The sequence below is a fragment of the Schistocerca cancellata genome, chromosome 10, assembly GCF_023864275.1.
Source record: "Schistocerca cancellata isolate TAMUIC-IGC-003103 chromosome 10, iqSchCanc2.1, whole genome shotgun sequence".
Lineage (NCBI taxonomy): Eukaryota > Metazoa > Arthropoda > Insecta > Orthoptera > Acrididae > Schistocerca > Schistocerca cancellata.
The window spans coordinates 77,517,103-77,530,315 of record NC_064635.1 but is presented as its reverse complement, the minus strand read 5'-3'; positions in this window follow the sequence as shown (position 1 = coordinate 77,530,315).

Here is a 13,213-nt window from a genome sequence, read left to right as displayed (position 1 = left end):
CCACCCCCTCCTCCCTCTCTCAAGTGGTTGCTTCCTGTTTGTGAGAACCAACGTATGCAAATTCACACAGACCTCTCACTCTATCAGATTGACTGACTAATCAATAAAATCGATGCCATTTTGTGCAACCAGTTTTTTCCTTGCATGATGGTGGATATTAGATTCGATCCTGCAACAGTCCAGTTTCCAAACCCTTGCGGATATCGTTTTTCCCTTGCCTCCTATTGGTGCATATTGGAATAGTTATTTAATTTGGTAGGAAGTCCATTATGTTGGAGGTAGCTTAGAATTTCAAATTTCAGCTCAGTTGCATGTTATGTCCTTCAACAATCTGCATAGGGGTTGGACTGATGCGTGTGCTCTCAGTATCACTATTAGAAACAAAAAACTGATCAGTCGGGAACCTGACGTTGCTGTTGGGTTTTTCAAGCATTACATTCGGAAAGAGGAGGAATAGAGACAACAACAACGAATACCATTGCAAGACAGAGTCCACTTGACACACTTAAACAACAATCGAATCTGTAGTAGTAGTAGTAGTTGTCATGGCTAGATGTCAGAGATCACCGAAACACTCGCACATCCCGTGCACTCATGCCACAATGTCCGCATGCAGCATGCCCATCCCTTTATAAATTGCCAGCATCACCGCTCAGAGGTTGGAGAAAACTGCTGCTGTGACCACAGCTGCAGTCATGGACGCGCATGTATCTCAGAGTGCATCACCCCAGTCATGGAGGGCATACGGAAATGATTGGAGTGGTAGGAATTCGGATGTTGTCAATACATCCAGTGCCAACACTTGGCAGTGATCGATATTGAACTGCTCAATTTTCCTCAGAGAATACGTGCATTGTGAAGAAAGTCTGATGCATACTGTGTGGTATCGATAGCTACGATGCCACAATGTAGGTCCGCTCTGTTAGGTTGGCACTACAAGAGGCACCGACGACAGCACCCTCTAGCCGGTGCTGTCGAGGTCTACGAGTTCAGCGACTGCTTCATCCCATTTTCATCAGGTGCAGCCAGCCAGGACACTTCGCTTCAGCATCGCAAATACGTACAAAGTTATGTAATCGTTTATCACCTTGTTTTTGCAGCAGTAAACCATTTTCTCTCAGTACCGACTTATATTACCTTTTCCCGGTCCTACCCACGCTCCGCCTCCCAGGCGCGATACAAAAGATGGCGACGATCAGGGACTATATATTTTTTTCCTTTTATATCATTTCCTTTTTTGAACAGTACTGCCTCAGCTTTATTGTGATTTCCCAGTGTGACCGTGTGGGTGTATGAGTGTTCCCACCAGTCGCTATAAGACTTTCATTTGTGTAAACCAGGGCTTCACAACATATGTGCTCGCGGAGCAAGCTGTGAGCAGCAAGGCGCAAGCACGGAGCAGCGCGAGCACGCTACCCCCACTACCGGACCAGAGCGGAGAGGGGGGAGAGTCACGTGGGGCACACAACACCTGCCGCCAGTCAATGCAAATCCGCGGCCACCTGCAGGGATATCACTCACGAATTATTACTGCGACAAATGAAACAAATAAAGGAGAATGTACACGTACCACATAATTTTATTAGCTTAGTGTATGCCTCTACATTTGTATTAATTTGTGAACTGCTACACAATAAAAGGTGTCACTGAAGTGTGGGATTCTCAGTTATCTTGTACTTTTTGCCCTTTACAGTTGCATCTACGTTCGGAGTAATTGTTCTTTTGCATTGTAGGCACAGCGTGCAGTTTAAATTTCGATCAGACAATGCGTTTCTCAGGCGCGTCTTGTTACATTTCATTGCCGAGAACAGTTGTTCACAAACATACGTGGAACCGAACATTGATATAATTGTAGCCGCCAGTTTGTGCAAATGAGGAAATCTATCCTGAGGGAAGTGTCTGTAGAATTCCAAAATGTTTTTCTTGTTCTGAAATTTATCTCTGTATTCTCTGTCACACTGCAGGTCAATAATTTCTAGTTGCAGCTCAGGACGAATCTCTTCAATATTCGCCGAATATGGAGAGGAGAACAGTTCAAAATCACTGTCTAGTGCTGTCAGATCTTGAAAGCGTTGATCAAATTCTTCCTTAAGGGCAACTGAACTACGTGAATAACGTTCACAGTCTTTGTGAACATCTTGCATGGATGATAATTTAGGAAAATGAGCTAGATTCCCTGTTTCCAGCTGACTCACCCAAAGTGTCAATTTCATTTTAAGAGCTCGTATTCGATCTATGAAATGAGTAATTAGGAGATCTTTACCTTGTAGTGAAATGTTCAAAGCATTCAGATGGCTAGTTAAATCTGCTAAGAACGCGAGATCACATTTCCATGAAGGTTCTTTCAATCAGGAACACACATGTTATTTATTTCCATGAATATATTTATCTTATCTAATAGGCAAAAAAATCGATTTAATAATTCGCCACGGCTAAGCCAGCGGACCTCGCTGTATTAAGGCAGGTTACCATACTGGCTTTCTACATCCTCAAGAAAGCTTTTAAATTGCCTGTGTTGTAGCCCATGCTTCCTTATATAATTGGTTGTACGAACAACACTCATCACATTTTTTAGAGCGATACTCTTTGCACATAATTTTTCCTGATGGATCACACAGTGAACGTCCCTTATTTCATTCAGCACGGTCAGTTTTTGCATTTTCTCCTTAAACAGCGCAACGAAACCTAATTTTTTCCCTGTCATCCCTGGTGCACCGTCTGTAGACACTGAAACTAAAGAATTCCACGACAATCCTATATTTTCAACACTTTCTTCAACACTACTTAAAATATCACCTCCAGTTGTAGTGTTCTTCATGGCTACTACATCGAGGAGCTCCTCCCTCACCTGAAGATCTCTAATAACACCTCTAATAAATATGGCAAGCTGTGCTGTTCCAGTGATATAAACACTTTCATCCAGAGCTAGAGAATACGCCATAAAATCTTTACAGATATTTACAAGCTGGCTCTGGACGTCGTCTGCCATGTCCTGTATGCGACACGTAATGGTCATGTGAGATAATGGCACAATCCGAAACTGTTCAACTTGAGATGGACACAAATGTTCCGCTGCAACTACCAAACATTCTTTTATTAAAGCGCCATCAGTGAAGGGGCGCAGGGCTTTTGCTAAAAGCAAAGCAATTTTGTAACTCACTCTGAAAGCTGCCTCGGTTGATTTTTCTTCGTCGTCCAGATCTTCTTCGGATAGCTTCCTTTTAAGTTTAATAACTTCCTGTGCGCGATCTGGTCCATCACATTTTCCACTTCCGTGGTCTTTCGGGTGGTACGACATATAATGTCGCTGCAAATTAAATTTCCTAAAACAATTCAGCGTTTTGTGACATACTAAACATTTTGCAACATCTTTTTTTTCTGTAAACGGATACAATTCATCCCAATGGGGGTTGAACTGCGAAAGCGTGGTTGGGGTTACACAACGGCGACTTGACGTGATTCTTAACCAGCGAAGTGACTGTTATCTGAGCTGATAAAACGTTACACAGTCGGCGCGCATTCAATAGGCACGCTGCGGCCGTATTCAAGCGTGCGCGCGCATTTCCCCTCCCTCCCCTCCCATCCTACTCCGTGACCTTGCACCTGCTCGCGAGCACGTGCCTGAGCAGACGCGAGTACTCGCGCTCAAAACCGGCCAGTTGTTAAACCCTGGTGTAAACCATGGCTTCGCCACAGGAACAGGCTTTGCTGTCCGATCTTGTACGTTTTCAGGCTCAGCAACTTGCTGCCGTAAATGGACTGGTCACACTACAGACTGCAGCTTCTTTGGCGCCTCCGATGCCACCGCCTGTACCGCGGCGTTGACATTTCGTGCCTTCAATCCTGATGTTGAACACTGGCCAGAATAAATCGCCCAGCTCGAGGCACATTTCACAGCTTACAATGCACCAGGTACAGAGAGGCTTGCTTTTTTCACTGCCAATGCGGGTGTTGTGTTGTACCGTGTGCTCGTGAAATTGTTTCCCACCACCCACCCAGAAACTAAAACTTACGACGAAGTGATTAAACCTTTGAATTCCCATTTCGGTAAGAGTGTTAATGTGGTAGCTGCATGTTACAAATTCTTTCGTCTTCTGCGTGGCCCTACTCAGTCTAATAAGTCTTGGATAGCGGACCTTCAGGAACTAACTTCTAATTGTGACTATAATTGCTCGTGTGGACGCTCATATGCGGATATAAAGATTAGAGACACTATTGCGCAGAATGTGACGGATCACTGCATCCATGAACAGATCCTCAGATTTAAAAACCATCTTTGCAGGAAGTAGGGGACTTTCTACACGGACAAGATACATTACACATGGCAACTTCCACATTCGACGTGACTCTGGGAGTGTGTACTGTTAGCGCGGCACAACACGTGCCCTCCCGCTATTGCGCAGAATAAGGTGGATCACCACATCTGTGACCAGATCCTCAGATTTAAAAACACGTCTTTGCAGGAAGTAGTGTACTTGCTAGACAGACAAGATACATTTGACATGGCTACTTCCACGTTCGACGTGACTCCGGGTGTATGTACTGTTAGTGTGGCACAACACGTGCACTCCCGCTATTGCGCAGAATGTGGTGGAACACCACATCCGTGAACAGATCCTCAGATTTAATAAAGTATCATTGCAGGAAGTAGTGGACTTGATAGACAGACAAGGCGCACCAGACTGAAGATGGAACACCCAGAAGTGGGACTGGTGGGCGCGGACCGCAGAGGGAACATCCAGAGCTGCAGCGGACGAAAAACGGAGCGGCAACGGCCCAACAGGTCGTGGTGAGAAGGCGCAGGCCACAGGGGAACGCTTGGTACCCCAGACCGTAGATGAAACCCCCAGGAGCGGGTTTGGTGGGCGCGGACCGCAGAGGGAACACCTAGAACCGCAGCGGACGGAAAACGGAGCAGCAATGCTCCAGCAGGTCGCAGGGAATGGGCGCGGACCACAGAGGAAGCGCCTGCAGCCGTTGGTGGAGGGGGAAGGCCATAGGCATAAATACAGGACCAGGTCCACTCGAGGAGCAGTCTCAGGTCGCATCTGATGAAGGCCAGGAGCTACGTGACCGAAATATCGTGCAAGTACGACGCTGATATCCGGGAGAACACCCGACAACCCAAGATGTCATTAGATCGCCGGGAAAGCCTGAAGAGTTACAAGATACATTATACATGGCTACTTCCGCGTTTGACGTGACTCCGGGTGGGTGTACTGTTACTGCAGCACAACACGTGTCCTCCCACTATTGCGAAGAATGTGGCGGATCACCACATCCGTGAACAGATCCTCAGATGTATAACGCATCTTTGCAGGAAGTAGCGGACTTGCTAGACAGACAAGATACATTAGACATGGCTACTTCCGCATCCGACGTGACTCCGCATGTGTGTACTGTTAGTGCTGCACAACACGTACCCTCCCGCTATTACGCAGAATGTGGTAGATCACCAGATCCGTGAACAGATCCTCAGATTTATAACGCATCTTTGCAGGAAGTAGCGGACTTGCTAGACAGACAAGATACATTAGACACGGCTACTTCCGCGTTCGACGTGACTCCGCATGTGTGTACTGTTAGCGTGGCACAACACGTGTCCTCCTCCCACTATTGCGCAGTATGTGGAGGATCACCGCATCCGTGAACAGATCCTCAGATTTAAAAACCATCTTTGCAGGAAGTAGGGGACTTGCTAGACAGACAAGATACATTAGACATGGCTACTTCCGCATTTGACGTGACTCCGCATGTGTGTACTGTTAGCGTGGCACAACACCGGCCTTCCGCTATTGTGGAGGATGTGGCGTAGTACCACATCCATGAACAGTTCCTCAGATTTAATAACCCATCTTTGCAGGAAGTAGTGGACTTGCTAGACAGACAAGATACATTAGACATGGCAACTTCCGCATTAGACGTGACTCCGCATGTGTGTACTGTTAGCGTGGCACAACACGTGTCCTCCCACTATTGCGAAGAATGTGGAGGATCACCACATCCGTGAACAGATCCTCAGATGTATAACGCATCTTTGCAGGAAGTAGCGGACTTGCTAGACAGACAAGATACATTAGACGTGGCTACTTCCGCATTCAACATGACTCCGGGTGTGTGTACTGTTAGCGTGGCACAACACGTGCCCTCCCGCTATTGCGCAGAATGTGGAGGATCACCACATCCGTGAACAGATCCTTAGATTTATAATGCATCTTTGCAGGAAGTAGCGTACTTGCTAGACAGACAAGATACATTAGACATGGCTACTTCCGCGTTCGACGTGACTCTGGGTGTGTGTGCTGTTAGTGCTGCACAACACGGGCCTTCCGCTATTGTGGAGGATGTGGCAGAGCACCACATCCGTGAACAGATCCTCAGATTTAAAAACCCGTCTTTGCAGGAAGTAGCGTACTTGCTAGACAGACAAGATACATTAGATATGGCTACTTCCGCATTCAGTGTGACTCCGGGTGTGTGTACTGTTAGCACAGCACAACACGTGCCCTCCCACTATTGCGCAGAATGTGGCGGATCACCACATCCGTAAACAGATCCTCAGAATTAAAAACACGACTTTGCAGGAAGTAGTGGACTTGCTAGAGAGACAAGATACATTAGACATGGCTACTTCCACATTCGACGTGACCCCAGGTGTGTGTACTGTTAGCGCTGCACAACACGTGCCCCGGTCCCAGCACGGCCGGCCACGCCACGCCGCTCGCGCGGTAGGTAGTAAACACGTCTCAAGCCAGGCACCCTCTTAAGAAACTGAAATCCTGTCCGAACTGCTTTCGTGCCCACGCACGGGACAGTTGCCCATCCCGTCAAACACAGTGTTACTTTTGTAATAAGAAGGGATGTGTGCAAGCTGTGTGCAGTAAGACAAATAATAACTCCGAACTTGTCTCCCGTTCGCGTGACTCGCGTGGGCGTCCCCGCAACGGCAACCGTCACGATCATGCTTCACATCGGCCTAGGATGTTAATGCCATTTATTCAAAGCCTTCTGCTTCACGTGCTTCGAAAGCTCGTCGTGTGAATCAAGTTTAGCCAGACACTTCCTCTCACATTCAGCGCGATGCGAGGAAACTTTTTATGACTTTGAACATTTGTGACCGTTCTGTTCGCTTGCAGCTGGACACTGGTGCATCAGTTTCTTTACTGAACAAATCTACGTATGACTTGCTTGGTTCGCCCTCGCTTTTTCGTTTGCATTCCGCGCTGACTTCTTTTACAGGACATGAAATCTCAGTGCTCGGCGTGTGTAGTTTGCAAGCCACATATGGTGCAACGAACCATACAATGTCTTTTGATGTGCTCCGCTCTAGTGATGCTGCAGATATTTTTGGCATGGACGCATTTGAACTTTTTGACCTCGCCATTCAGGACAATGACTTTGCATCAGCGCTAGTGACCATGCAGACAGTGTTGCCGCACTATGCGATGATTTTGCTGAAGTCTTTTCTGATGGACTTGGTTATGACACAGACTTTGCAGCGCATGTTGTAGTTAAAGACAATGCCGTGCCTATTTTCCGGCGCGCACGCCCAGTACCGCACGCACTGCGCGACGCCGTAGCTGCTGAAGTTACGCATTTGCAAGACAGTGGTGTCATTGAACCTGTTTCTGCTTCGCGATGGGCTTCGCCCTCTAGTGTGTGTGAAGAAACCAAATGGTCGTCTCCGTATTTGTGCTGACTTTAAGTCAACAGTAAATCCCCAGACAGTGGTAGCTACGTTGCCCTTACCGCGTCCTGAAGACATTTTTGATAAGCTTGGTGCGGGAAAATTCTTTTCCACGATTGACTTGCGGGACGCATACTTTCAGATTCCGCTCGACGAACAGTCGCAGCGCTATTTTGTGATCAACACACCTTGCATTTTTCAAGTTTCGCCGTTTCCCGTTCGGTTGTGCTTCGGCTCTTGCTATTTTTCAGTCTTATTTGCAGCAGTTGTGTGCCACTGTCCCTGGTTGTGCCAATTATCTGGACGATATACTTGTATCAGGTCGCACCCCTGACGAACATTTTCAGAATTTGTGTGCCTTGTTTACTGTACTTTTGCAGGCGGGACTAAAGTGTAACGGGCACAAGTGCAAATTTTTTCAAACTGAGATTCAATATTTAGGACATGTGATTAACGGATAGGGTATCCACCCCTCATCGTCACATCTCAGTGCAATTAGAGACTTGCCAGCACCCAGGAACTTGAAAGAACTTCAGTCTGTGTTGGGCAAAATCACTTACTATATTCGGTTTATACCAAATGCAGCGCAGATTGCAGCGGCTTTGCATCGCCTTCGGCGTAAGAACGTTCCTTTTGTTTGGTCTTCGGAATGTGACGCTGCTTTCACAAGCTCAAATCTGCTTTGTTGAGTGATCGCTGTTTGATTCCTTTCGATCCCTCCAAACCGGTTGTTTTGACTGTCTTCTCACGGCATCGGCGCGGTTCTCTCGCATCGCATTAATTCTGTCGATCGCCCAATCGCTTTTGCGTCTAATTTGCTCAATTCTGCCTAGCAAAGCTATTCTCAAATTTTTTGTATGGTCGCAAGTTCTATTTGGTAACCGACCATAAGCCTTTGACGTCGTTGTTCCACCCGTCAAAGCCAGTTCCAGCCCGCACTGCACAAAAGTTGCAACGTTGGTCTTTGTTTTTGTCTAACTACAATTACGAAATCTTGTTTTGGCCTACGGCCCAGCATGGCAAGGTTGATGCTTTGACTCGTCTACCTATCGGTCCTGACGAAGTGTTTGATTCTTACGAACTGTCCTGCATGTTTATTGATTCGCAAGATAAGGACTTACCTGATGGTTTTCCATAGGATTTTCGTCGCATTGCTGCCGCGACAGCCGCCGATGCTTCTTTGAAATTCTTTGCAGTATATCCGTACTCAATGGCCTCCATCTGCTACGCAAATCCGTGATCCACTTGTTCGACGTTACTTTGCGCGACGTCACAACCCGTCTGTACACCACGGTGTTATCTTGTTACGTACTGACAATGATCAGTCTCGTGTGGTTGTACCTCGTTCGTTACAGTCGGAAATCCTCCGTTTACTGCACGCTGGTCATTGGGTATAGTGCGGACGAAGCAATTAGCGCGTTGTCACTGCACTTGGGTCGGCATTGATAAACAAATTGAGAATTTGCTTGCTAACTGTCGATCTTGAGCGGAGCATCAATCTGCTCCCCGCCAGCGCTTCTTTGCGTGGCCGACTCCACTTACTGGTGGGCCTTGGCAGCGCGTTCGTATTGATTTTGCGGGTCCTTACTGGGACACCCGCCGGTTGATAGTTATTGGTGCGTACAGCAACTTTCCTTTTGTTGTACCTATGTTCTCTACTACATCTGCCATCACTATTCGGGCTTTGACGTCTATTTTTTTGCATTGAGGGCCTTCCTGAAGTTATTGTCTCCGACAATGGCCCTCAATTCGAGTCCTCAGAGTTTGAAGCGTTCTGTGCTGCTAATGGCATTCGCCACCTGACCTCAGCTCCATTCCACCCCCAGACGAACGGCGAGGCTGAACGCTTTGTGCAGATGAGCAAGTTGCGCGCCACACTCTCTCGCGAGCGCGCGCTCTGGACTTTCCTTGCTTCCTATCGCTCTCAGACGCTGACGCTGCACAGGCGAGGGTGGACCCTCGACGTGATTAGGAAGTTCTAGCGCTGGTGCGCTTCGCCTTCCTCGTGGCGGTGTGGTGAGTTGTGACGTGGAGGTATGAAACAGCATGACGGTGTGCATATGCATTTCTTTTTTTTTTTTTTTTTTTAATAATACCTAAAGACGACAGGAGAGTGAGAGAGAGACAGTAGAAGTGGAGGAAAACGAAAGGCCTCATGTGGCTGGCCCGGTGGTGGGTATTTTTTTTTTTAAGAGAAGAGGATAGTAGAAGGGACAGCAAGAGAAGCAGGAAAACGAAAGGCTCAATTGACAAGCCAGTCTTTGAATGAGATTGGAGAGAAGAAGCAGAAGAGAGAATGAGAGAAGAAGAAAGATGAGAAAAACGAAGGCCAACCCAGCCGGTCGCTGACAACTGACGGTGAGGTAGGCACGAGCAGAATGAGCGGTGGGAGAACCGGTCCTGGGGGGGAGAGTCTATGGACTGAATGGAGGACTAGAACAAGGAGGGAAAGAAGGACGAGAGAACGTGGAAGAGGCGTGGAGCAGCCGGCAGGGAGGGGGGAGAGAAAGAAAGGAAGGGAATATGGGGAGCGAGGAGGGGAGGGGAGAAGGGGCGAACAGGGATGAGTGGGCAAGGAGGTCAGGCCATCGGGTGGTGGCCAGGCGATGGAGGCGGGTGCCAAGGGAAAGGATGAGAGGATTGGCAGATTGGCGGGAGTGGTGGTAAAAGGAAACGGCAGAGGAGCATACACGGTCGTGAAGGAGGGGAATACCAGCAAGCAAGTGAAGGCGCGGAGGGTGCGGCTCCCGTTCCCCAGCGGAATTGCTTCACAGCCTCTCCCATTGGTCGCTCCTGCAGCTATTGCACCTGCTTCCCATCGCTGGCGCCGCATGCTTTGGTGTTCTATCGCGTTTTCTCTGGCAGGCAGCGCTGGGAGGAGAGGCGCATTCTCCGCCAGCTCAGCCGCGCCTTATTTCTCATTTCTGGTCCCTTCGGCACTGTCAAGCGACACCGGAACCAGATCCGTTTGTTCCGCCCTCGGTTTTCTGCCACTGGTTGTTTTCTGACAGAATTGGAGGCTTCGCGGCTTCCACCGCCTCCGCCGTGGGCGCGCCTGCCGTCGTCGCCGCTGCCGGTCCTGTCACCTGCACCGGATGGGCACCTCTTGCCGCGGCCGCCGCCGCCGTGTTCCTCCGCAGTGCCAGAACCAATGGACGCAGGGGCTGCTGTCACGCCGCCGCCGTCGTCGCCCGTGGAGGTCGTTGCTCCGCCTCCTCATCCGAGCATACCCAGTAGCGGTGCGCAGCCTGCGCAGGTTTTCCACGGTGCGTTTTCCTCGCCTCTTCACGAGCAATTCGCGGTCGCGGGTGGACAGCGCGCCCCGGCATTTCCGCTGTCTGCCCCCTCAGCTGCGCCGCCGCTGGGTCGCTCCACCCGCCGTCCCGTCGTTTCAGGGGGGAGGGATGTGATATCGATAGCTACGATGCGACAACGTAGGTCCGCTCTGCTACACGTTGGCACTACGAGAGACACTGACGACAGCACCCTCTAGCCGGTGCTGTCGAGGTCTACGAGCTCCGCGACTGCTTCGGCCCATTTTCGTCAGGTGCGGCCAGCCGGGACACTTCGCTCCGGCATTGCACCTACGTACAAAGTTATGTAATCTTTTATCACCTTGTTTTTGCACCAGTAAACCATTTTCTTGCAGTACCGACTTGTATTACCTTTTCCTGTTCCTACCCACGCGCCACCTCCCAGGCAGGATACAAAATACTGAGTATTAATTCACTATTCACCTATCCGGAGAGCCTCACGAGGCCCGCCACTGGGGTTTGTCCCTGCTCCTGTGGGCAAGAATCTACTAGCCAACGACCCAGAACTTTTCTTTGTATCTGCCACCCACAACAGACTTCGCCCAGAAACATCAATTTGTTCTGGTCAGTGGCTACCTCAGCTATGCACCCAAACAACCAGCAGAGCTGTCCTAGGAAACCAGCCACATATCTATCACTATCATTTCAGTTAAATATTACTATTGCAGCCCCAGTCTGCTGACATTCGACGATGCGAAAAGTATCAGAAATACCTCCTCCAGATGGCTGTGGCTCTGAGATGAATCTCACATTGAAATATCAATATCTATAGCCTCCCAATGACTGGTCATAATTATCCACGAAAAATCTTTCATCCCCTTTACAGCTAATGATGCTCTGAAATCGCAGTCTACCACGGCAGATCCATACCTCCCTTACAACCGGACATAGTCATTTTCTTTGTACACATTGGAACACAGACCACAGTATCCTTACATTCCACACATACTTCATAAGCCTGTTGATCACAGTGCATCTATCACAAATCCCCTATTAAGAATAATACTTCGCCAGTAACTGAATGGTAGTGACACTAAACAATATTGAGCGAAAACTTGCGAGTGGTACCAGCATTTGAGAAAGAGACACATTATCACTTCATAAGCGATCAGATATTAAAACACGATTGCAACGACCATGTTACAATTACCCTGAATAAAAAAGTGGCCTCAGTTCTACAGCACACACAAGCATCGCTAACGCTATCCATGTTAAAAATTGTACATGCGTTATAAGTTCAGGTATGGTATTGCTTCCGAGTCAAGTTGTCTTCCACATAAATATCGTGACAATGAATTTAGATGGTGATTGTGGGGTTCGTATTAACAGACCTAAAGTGGATGTGTGTGTCGCCAGTGGTGTAAGCTCATAATAAAATCACCCTTCTCACCAAATTTAAAAAGTGATTTGACTGAGGAACGTGGTATTATGGATATATCCATAGCTTTTATAGGCAAGGAAGGATGATGGTTGATAGAGAATGGTCACATACAGTAGATGGTGTGCTATTTGAGGACTCACCTAAAAAAAATGCAACGCTAGATTATAGTTGGAGAAATGTATAAAATCCTGTGACCTATAGAACAGCTTTTCAGATATATAGTGTTACACTTTCTGATAGAAATTCTGTCTGCAATTTGGAACCAAGTCTCTCCATTCAATCATATACTTGCAGTGGATACTATGGATATGTCTTTTAATGATTACAGCCACTGGTGAATCATATTCGTAGCACTCTCATATCTCGAAACAAGTCACTTTTTTCGAACCTATCTGCTAAGGACCCTATACAGCGTAACTCCAGTGTAGTTTTAGGCAGTCTCTCTGCATCTTGTAAATGTTCCTCAGTCTCCACCCTGCCCTCCCTGTAGCTTTGTCCATGTGATTGTTCCACTTTAAGTCGGGACTGAGCGGAATTCGGAGAGCACTACATCTACCAACTTCTGCATCCTGTGGAGAAACATGATGAGCTGAGTTAATGTGACAAGACTGTGTTTTGACCACTCGGTGGAAAGGGGAACATTCTGTTGTAGCTCCACCAACTGTGTACAATGTGTAAGGGCAGCGCCAAACGGTATCTTCCTCATGCAACACCATGAGCTAGTAGGAAAGACAGTATGAGCAGTTGCAGAAGTGTTTCATATCGAGAGAATTAGGAAGACCCCATGTCATATGGGACTGGAAGAAAGATGAGGATTTTGCTACTGCATTC